The following is a 10,792-nucleotide window of genomic DNA, read 5'->3' as shown; positions in this document are numbered from 1 at the left end:
CCAAAACATTCCTACAACAACAAAAACACATGTGCCTTTATTGAAAACAACACCTCATCCAGCCAAATAAACCATCCGCGAATAAGAAACACACACACACAAACCACTAAATGAACAAAAATAAAAACAACCCCACGCTCATGTATACACAACAAAACTCAAGTAACATTATCTTTACATTATACACATTCCACTATGCCGATAAAGATCTCTGTATTATGCATTAGTTCATCGCATCTGCGGACAATTTACTCTAAGAATAATATTCGTAAAGGCACACCAGTTTATGAACGATGAAACGTTTAACTTAAAATTTGCAAAATTTTCATGAAATGTTATCTACCATTTTTGACGAAAATGTCTATAAATTTAATTACATGTGAACTAAAAATATTTCATTGGGTAATTTTTTACCAACAATTATTAACTATAGGAATTGTCAGTAAGAAATTGCTATCCACTTTCAAGTTCATTTTTCGTAAAAAAATATTTTCTCATACAAAAAAATCTTATAGTAAATTGCACTTATTATTTAGAAAATACTTTACATTTCACAAGTAGTTGTATAGCATGACAAACGAATTTTTAACTACCAGTTAAGAAATTTTTTAAGGAAATTTCCATCGTATATTGTAGGCCGTGAACTAAACGATTGCTACTTAAAATTTGTAAAATTTCCTTTCGAGTAGTTAATTTTCGTTGAAGATACGAAAAATGAACAAAAATTCTGGAAAATTCTTGTAATAAATTATTGTAAAAATTTTCTTAAATTTACGAGACACTTTTTTTTGTGTGTACATTTCAGATTCTCGAACATAATCATCGCTCTCCTCGCAAGCTGGTATTACAAATATTTTATAAAACTTTTTTCAATTTTGAAATTATTAAAGATTTTCTACAACCGAGCCTATTTCTTTATTTTTTCATAAAAAAATTTCAAATATTTATTCGGTGTTTTTGAGAGGAATGTAAATTTAAGTTAATTTTAGGCTAAAATAAATAAATAAAAAATAAATTAGGGATTTTTGGCTATGAAAGCGTCCCAATTTGGGGACAAGAGCAAAAAAAAAATACTGGCAACACTGCCCGCACTGAAATCAGAGAAAATAAAAACAGAAGGGAACGAAACTGTGAAGCGAAACTGCGTCAGTACACTGAAAAAACAGTGAACCCATTTCCATTGCAAAATGAACTAAACTGTAGTAATATTGACCCTGATTTAGCCCTTAAGATTTTTTTCAACTTGTCTAGTTTATAATTCTCTTAAATTTTAGTTCATCTATAACTTTGTATTTTAGTTCATTTTTACAATACCATAAGATTTATATACCCCTACCAAGTTAAAAAGTCAATATTATTTTGGTTTACTTGCTTATTTTGTGGGAATCCCGATAATAAAAATTGGTTTACAGTCCCTTTAAAATGTCGACAACTAAACTATTTTTAAATCAATCCTTCCACAGTACAGAGAAATTAAATAATTAAAGGAACAACAAATCGTTTTACTATTATGAAAATGTTCATACATTAAAATTAAACTTTCTTTAAGCAAAAGTACTTTATTATAAAAACTTATGATGAAAGTTCTTAATACAATGTTTTTTGTGAATAAAAATTATGACCACGTGGTAGTAGTCCATTTGAACTCGCTGTTTGGACATTTTGACTTATCCGTTTTTTATTCATCGTTAGTATATTCACATATCTTGCTGAAAAAAATGGAAGGAATAATGAAAATTGCTAAAAATTAACATGTAATAAAATATAATTTTTAATCTCTTTAAATTAGCTTGTAACTTACCATATTTGGGGGCATTTTATTAAATGGTGTAAGGAATTCAACTTTTCTTAGATAAACGTACCTCATAAAGTTTGTACCTGAAACAATTAGAGAAATAATGAATTAAGTAATATATTAACTCATAAAACTGTGTTGTTATCGATGTGAAGGACATAATACAATAAATATTCTTGTCAAAAGAAAGCCAAAGTTTTAATATAAAACTTACCAATTCTCTATTAAATTGTACGCTGAGGTTAAAAAGTTATCGAAATTCATTTGGGGATACTCTGAAATTAAATATTTATTTTTTACATTAAATAGAAAACATTAAATTGGTTTCCAAAAAATCTAATTAAAGAAATAATATGCATAAAAAACTAAATATTCTGGTTAAAAGAATGTTAAAGAAAGCTTACCAATTCATAAAAATGTTTCCAAATTGTTATTCTGAAATTAAATATTTGTTTTTTACAATAAAAATATTAAATTTGTTTCCAAAAATATTTGATTATAAAATAAGGTATTAAAAAGCACCAACTTGGTGCTTTCTGGCATTTTCATTTAGTGCTTTTGGTGCTTTTTTATTTTGAACAGTATTAAGTTTAATTGATACAACAATTTTGATTAGACTTTCAAAAGCCGAAGAAACTCAAATTTATTGCCAAATATAGAATTTGATTGTTATGAAGTTGGTATTGATTATTTTTTAATTAATATTGTTATTTAGGGTATTCTGTAGGAAAGTCGAGCGATGAGTGTCGAATTTTCGAATTTGGCAAAGATGTCATTAAAAACGTTTGTATTAAATTCACAAAAGCACGCACAACTGAAATAAGACTCCTTCCATATATTAATATAGACTCCTTCCATACATAAATATTTTGAAAGTTGAAAAACATCACAGATCAAAATGAATTGGACGAAAGCATTAAAACTGATCAAAGTGTATACTTGAATAGCGGTTCATAATGGCGAGTACTAAGTTCGAGTTTTGCCGCTAAAGTGAAAACTATATCAGTAAAAAAGGCATAAAATTATGCATATTTGCTGCAAATTTTATTATAACTTGATGGGGAATAGCCAAAAGCAAATGTTCACAAAGTTTGTATTCCTTAAAATGAATTATTAAAGAAATTGTAATTGTCAAAAAATGACTATTTTAGCAGCTAAACTCGATCTTAATACCCACCTTAACTTCTTAAAATTCAATTCACAAAAGTTCTATAATAGGTACATCTCCGGAAGTTTTTTTTTTTTTTTAGTAGAGCATTTAATTTTCGATTTTGTGGTGGAAGGTGGTATGTTAGAATTTATAATATATTTTTGGTGCTTTTTGGCCTTGGGGAGTTGGCAACACTGACATAGGCTGTCCATTACATCTCTTTTAAAGAGAACATGTTCTCTTTTTGTTTTCGTATCTTTTTGTTCACTCTCTTTTTTTGGTGCCGTATTTTTATGTCCAACAGTGCTCTTTATGTACTCTATTTCAAAAAAAATCATAGTTTGATGGAATTTTATTTATTTAGTTGGAATTCACCACAATTGTTCGCCACTAATTGTTTACTGGGTTAAATCTGTTGACAAATTAAAGGCCGGTACACAATTGCGACGTTTCGACGTACGGTGTAAAAATTAGAAATAGATGTAATTGAACGTACGACGTAAATACGACAATACGTTGCCGTCGTCAATTTATTTTATTTAAAAAAAAAATGTGATTCTTTTTGTTTTTTATTGTTTTATTATATATTTATTTCGTTGTTTTTAGCATTAGAAACTATTATTACTCTACTCTTTTTTAGTTAAAATGTTCTCTTTTTTTAAAGCGAAAGTTCTCTTTTGAAAATTATCCATATGGAAACCCTAAAGTAACATCATCTTTACATTAAACATATTCCACTTTGACGAGAAAGATCTCTGTACTATGCATTAGTTCATCGCATCTGTCCACAACTTACTCTAAAAACAATACTCTTAAATGCATATCAGTATAAGAACGATGAAACGTTTAACTTAAAATTAGCAAAAACTTCATGAAATGATATCTACCCATTTTTGACGAAAATGTCTATAAATTTAATTACATGTGAACTAAAAATATTTCATTGGGAAATTTTTTACCAACAATTATTAACCATAGGAATTGTCAGTAAGAAATTGCTATCCACTTTCAAGTTCATTTTTCGTAAAACAATATTTTCTCATACAAAAAAATCTTATGGTAAATTGCACTTATTATTTAGAAAATACTTTACATTTCACAAGTAGTTTTATAGCATGATAAACGAATTTTTAACTACCAGTTAAGAAATTTTTTAAGGAAATTTCCATCGTATTTTGTAGGCCATGAACTAAACGATTGCTACTTAGAATTTGTAAAATTTTCTTTCGAGTAGTTAATTTTCGTTGAAGATACGAAAAATGAACTAAAATTCTGGAAAATTCGTGTAATAAATTATTGTAAAAATCTTCTTAAATTTACGAGACACTTTTTTTCTGTGTATAGAAATAAAATGTTGAAGAAATTTTCTATAGAAATAAAATTTTGGAAATATTTTCTATAGAAATAAATTTTTCACAATATTTTCTATAGAAATGTTTCTATAGAAATAAAATTTTTGACCGAATTTTCTATAGGAATAAAATTTTCTATAGAAATACAATTTTGGTAAAATTTTCTATAGAAATAAAATTTGACAAAATTTTCTATTTTGGTAAAATTTTCTATAGAAATAAAATTAAAAAAAAATTGTCTATAGAAATAAAATTTTTAAAGAAATTTTCTATAGAAATATATTTTTGGGAATATTTTCTATAGAAATTAAATTTTGCCAAGTTTTCTATAGTAATACAATTTTCTATATAAAAATTTTGACAAAATTTTCTATAGAAATAAAATAATCGAAAAATTTTTTTATAAAATGTTCTATAGAAATAAAATTTTTGACAGAATTTTCTACAGAAATAAAATTTTGGTAAAATCTTCTATAGAAATAAAATGTTGACAAAATTTTCTATAGAAATAAGCTTTGACAACATTTTTATAGAAATAAAATTTTAACAAAATTTTCTATAGAAAAAAATTTGTACCAAATTTTATATAGAAATGAATTGCCAAAATTTTCTGTTGAACTAGTATGTTGACAAAATTTTTATAGAACTAGAATGTTGACAAATTTCTCTATAGAAATAAAATTTTGACAACATTTTGTATAGAAATAAAATTGTGGAGTACAATTTTCTATTGAAATAAAATTTTGAGAAAATTTTGTATAGAAATAAAATTTTGAGAAAATTTTGTATAGAAATAAAATTTTGACAAAATTCTTATGGAAAGAAAATTTTGACAAAATTTTCTATAGAAATAAAATTTTTTTGTTTGGTAATTTGTTTGTTAAATTTTTCTCCAAATTTTGGTAGATTATGTATGGCTCGAGTGGCAACTGTGTCTACCACCCTATTTTATTACTTGAGGGAATAACATATAGAGGTAAAATTTCATTCGTAAATACATTTCAAATTCTCGAACATAATCATCGCTCTCCTCGCAAGCTGGTATTACAAATATTTTATATAACTTTTTTCAATTTTGAAATTATTAAAGATTTTCTACAACCGAGCCTATTTCTTTATTTTTTTCATAAAAAAAAATTTCAAATATTTATTCGGTGTTTTTGACAGGAATGTAAATTTAAGTTAATTTTAGGCTAAAATAAATAAATAAAAAATAAATTAGGGATTTTTGGCTATGAAAGCGTCCCAATTTGGGGACAAGAGCAAACAAAAAATACTGGCAACACTGCCCGCACTGAAATCAGAGAGAATAAAAACAGAAGGGAACGAAACTGTGAAGTGAAACTGCGTCAGTAGGTGACAGCAGTGATGGTCCAAGTAGCAATTTTTTGGGTTTTCTACTGTCAAAAAGTTGTAAACGTCATATACCTGTAAAAAAGGTAAAAAACGTAGTAAATGTCAAAAACGCCTACAGGATCCTTAGATTTGATTTCCTAAGCAATGAAAACGTCATATTGAAGTATTTTAGATTTTTTATAATATTTTGAAATTTTTATTCAAACGAAATTTGCTGGCATAAACAGTTGAATGCAACTCGTTTTCATTGTTGTGGCACAAATCGTATTTAAGGCCTGGTTATGCATCCAAAAACGGGTCGTAAGCGTAGCGTGGCGTGTCAGCTGTTTGTTTTTGATATACGACAGCCAATACAAACGATTACTCAACGTTTTTACAACGTAGACGTGTCGTAAGATTCAGAAAAAACAAAAATTTACGTGTCGTTGTCGTGTCAGCTGATCAAAAAACAAGCGTCATTAATAGAAAGAGAGAGAAAATTTTAAAAATTCATTTCAATAAAATATATTATTGAGTTGTGTTCGCTTAAAATTGATTATGAGAACTTAATATTATTCATAAAATTAATTTTAAGTGTAAAAAATAACTTTTTTCTATCTGTTCTTGGTACGTTTTTTCAATTTCGATAATCGCCAAAAAATCATACGTTGCCGTTATGTTACGGCTACACTACATTTTTAGATGCATAACCAGGCCTTTAGGTACAACGTTTGGACATGCACAATACCAACCACGCATATTTAATTTTATTAATAATCATTCTCAAATCAAGTAAGACATAAATGGTTCTAATAAACGTACTGTACGAAAAAAAATATATATTTTTGACAAAAACTAAGTATTTTACAAAGGTTAGCATTTTCTTTTTTATAATGAAAAGTCATTCATAAATACAAAAATTTTAAAAAAAGTACGAAATAGACGGTTCTAAAAAAAAAACATTCAATAGAAATTCGTATATTGTCAAAAACTAAGTATTTTACGAAGGTTTACGACGTTTTTGACGTATGGTAAAATACGTCGTAAATGTATGTCAAATAACTTACAGTTTACGACAGACCATCTCTGGGTGACAGTCATAAGGAAATATTCTGTAATATCATGCGGTTTTTTCGACGCTTCTCTCAAATATCATACAGTTTGCGTCGGCGTTACCCAGTTCAGTTCTCTGCTGACTTTACGAAACGTAAAGAAAATAGGATTTTAAAACTACTTTGTATTTAGTAACAAATGTTCTTTGTATACCCTGCTCCACACTGTGGAACAGGGTATTATAAGTTAGTGCATATGTTTGCAACACCCAGAAGGAGACGAGATAGACACATGGTGTCTTTGGCAAAAATGCTCAGGGTGGGTTCTTGAGTCGATATAGCGATGTCCGTCTGTCCGTCTGTCCGTGAACACATTTTTGTAATCAAAGTCTAGGTCGCAGTTTTAGTCCAATCGACTTCAAATTTGTCACAAGTATGTGTTTTGGCTCAGAATAGATCCCTATTGATTTTGGAAGAAATCGGTTCAGATTTAGATATAGCTCCCATATATATATATATATATATATATATATATATATATATATATATATATATATATATATATATATATATATATATATATATATATATATATATATATATATATATATATATATATATATATATATATATATATATATATATATATATATATATATATATATATATATATATATATATATATATATATATATATATATATATATATATTTCGCCCGATATGGACTTATATGGCCCCAGAAACCAGAGTTTGAACCTAATTTGCTTAAAATTTTGCACAAGAAGAACAATTAGTACTATAGTTAAGTGTGCCAAATTTTATTGAAATCGGTTCAGATTTAGATATAGCTCCCATATATATCTTTCGCTCCCATATATATCATTTTGCACAGGGAGTAGAATTAGCATTGTAGCTATGCGTGCCAAATTTGGTTGAAATCGGTTCAGATTTAGATAAAGCTCCCATATATAGCTTTCGCCCGATTTACACTCATATGACCACAGAGGCCAATTTTTTGCTCCGATTTAGTTGAAATTTTGCACAGGGAGTAGAATTAGCATTGTAGCTATGCGTGCCAAATTTGGTTGAAATCAGTTCAGATTTAGATATAGCTCCAATATATATGTTTTTCTGATTTCGACAAAAATGGTCAAAATACCAACATTTTCCTTGTAAAATGCCGCTGCTTAGTCGAAAAGTTGTAAAAATGACTCTAATTTTCCTAAACTTCCAATACATATATATCGAGCGATAAATCATAAAAAAACTTTTACGAAGTTTCCTTAAAATTGCATCAGATTTAAACGTTTCCCACACCCAGAGAAATGATTGGTTGGAATTCGATTACGACAACAGTTTGAACAGTGGAGACCCACAATTTTTAATTGTTTGCAAAAATTATTTGTTATTTCTCTTGTTTAATTGTTTATAAAATCAATATAACGGCAGTGTGACCAAAAGTGGGTACACACGACCAAATATTGGTCGTTATTTATACATTGAAGTAACTAACCATTTCAATTTATTCCACCCTGTTGTGATAACTGATTTGTTTTGCCAATGTGTCACCAAACCCAACTGAAAGTCCGCCTAGCTAATAAATTGGTTGTGTTAACAAATTTTATAGTTATAAAGGGAATTTGTTGCTATGGAGTACATATATATGACAACAAATAAGTTATTTATTTCGGTAAATGTATGAAACTCTACAATTTAAATATTTGATGACGTTATTTCAATTTTAAAATGTAATCTACCAAACACGGAATGCCGCGTCTTATATCTAACCATTCTTTTGAACCGGTAGCTGCATTCTTAAGTGGTAAGTATGTTAAACATAAAGCGACATTAATATCACTCACATTTTAACCTTTTCCCTAATTTTGTTACAATTTCATCAAATATATCAATCAAAATATGACGACTGCCGGGATGATGAAAGGTGTATATATAGATTTTGTGCCTCATCATCGAACTAATATCAATCAGCATAGAGAACATTTCGCCTGGTTATGCGTGAGTCCCGTTGAAAATCGATCTCGTGATTGTGAGTATCGAACGATGACTGAAGAAGAAGATATTTTGAGAACCGTGCACCAGAACCACAAATGCCGAATTCGGGCGACATTCAAATTTTTTCATTAGGTAAATTATCAATATAATATAATTTGTAATACAATTAAATAAAATAAAATATGAAATCATTCAACGGACGTTTTCTTTAATTTTATAATAATTGGTTTTCCGAAAAAACAGATAATTGCTTTAACAAACGAATGAAACCATATTGGTTGTGATTTCCAATTAGCCTGTTATTGTGCCCAAAATTTAGTCATCCAAACTATTTTCTGTACAGTTGTGCCAGACAACAATTGGTTGTTCTAACAAATTTTGTGATGTAGTAGATGGGACCAAATAACTCGGTTGGCAAAAAAATTGGTTGGCACAACAAATTTGTTTTCTGTGTGCATATTTTTTTCTAACATTGTGTTCCACCCTATTGCATTAGCGGACTTAAATTTTGAGTCTATAGATTTTGTAGAAGTCTATCAAATTCTTCCAGATCGAGTGATATTTAAATGTATGTATTTGGGATAAACCTTTATATATAGCCCCCAACACATTTGACGGATGTGATATGGTATCGAACATGTGTATTTACAAAGTGGAGCAGGGTATAATATAGTCGGCACCGCCCGACTTTAGACTTTCCGTACTTGTTTATAAATGTTTTTATTGCATCAAATTTTTTGGCAGACAATTTGAAATAATAACTACCGATGCCTTTATAAACAATACCAAATCTGCAGGCATTGTGCGACATCTATACGGTTGACATTTGTTGTTTTTGTATAAGAGAAATTTTCGTCCTCTTGTATTTTTATTCTCTCTGCTGAAATTTGTATTGTTAACTACATAGTGTTGCCATCTTCTCTTGCATTTTTAACCACTAGGCATTGTTGCTGCTTTGTCATATGATAATTATTTCATCTTCAAAGAACAAGAATTTACATGTTTTTCTTAAAGTGGAATGTGTAATATTAACAACTAAAACTATATTGACATCAAAATTTCAAATAATGAACATTTTTGTTCGTAACGAAAGAATGTTTCGTTCGACATGGTTGTGTTAATCCACCGAATGTCCACTTTTATTATAGTTTTATAACACTGTGCGTCATCTAGGCCTAACTAACAACATTACTCGACTACACGTTGTTATAGCACAGCAAATCAAAATTGATGGTTATATTGTCTAGGTATTATTATTTTTTTTTGTTATTTTATCATTATACCATTTAATTTGATAGCAATGTCATCAAGGTGAAATTGCAATTTAATAAGCATTTTAATGCGTAGTTGTTGAAAATAAAAAATTCACACACACACTCCCATTTTCCCATAATGGAGATGTTATGGAGTCATTGGAAGAAATAAAATTCATATTCTAAGTACATTCATAAGATCTATGAGTAAAGTATGTGAGATACTCATGTGGAAACAATAAAAAAAATGGGTGGTAGTACCAGTTGGAATTTTGTGAAGCCTTTATGGGAAAAAACCTCTATATATTTTTGTATTTTTTGTTTTTCACATAAGTGAATAGGAACTTTCTCACAAAATCTTTATGAAATTGTGTGGAGAGATATTGATAAAGAAAAGTACCTTGTGATCTCAGGTATATTCCATGGAGAAAACTCGCGTCATCAAATACTTTTCTAGTGGACTTTAAAATCTCCAAGCACACATTGGTTATAAATGCCGGAGAAACATTCTCTATTGGAAAAAGTTCCCGTTTGACGGAATTTATTCCTCTTCCTCTGTAGCCCTGGATGTAACTGCTACCACATACCTTCCAAGGATTGCTATTGTCAGCTAGGATGGCCTTATAAATATTAGGCATGCAAAACAAAAAACATTTTCGGAAGGGAGTTGATTTACATTTTCAACATTTCCAATTTTTTATCTCGCTTCACTAATCACCTTGTCCATCTAGGAAATCCTGGCAGATATCACTCCATCTACTTATCATTCAATAGAGCACCGTTGTGACATTCGTTCTTTCGAACACGCCCATCTAAATAATCTTGACAAAACCCCCCTCCG

At 28.8% G+C, this 10,792-nt stretch overlaps 1 long non-coding RNA gene across 1 annotated transcript; it reads left to right on the top strand.

The window, feature by feature from the left end:
• The first annotated feature begins 8,388 nt into the window (after positions 1–8,388).
• LOC142238305 (uncharacterized) lies at positions 8,389–8,889 on the top strand. The gene is made up of 2 exons (XR_012722694.1): positions 8,389–8,507; positions 8,628–8,889. It is a non-coding gene; the product is annotated as an uncharacterized LOC142238305 (long non-coding RNA).
• The last annotated feature ends 1,903 nt before the right edge of the window (positions 8,890–10,792 follow it).

Source organism: Haematobia irritans, chromosome 1 (assembly GCF_050003625.1).
Source record: "Haematobia irritans isolate KBUSLIRL chromosome 1, ASM5000362v1, whole genome shotgun sequence".
NCBI lineage: Eukaryota > Metazoa > Arthropoda > Insecta > Diptera > Muscidae > Haematobia > Haematobia irritans.
The sequence above is the reverse complement of the archived record's forward strand: the minus strand, read 5'-3'. Positions and strand labels throughout refer to the sequence as shown.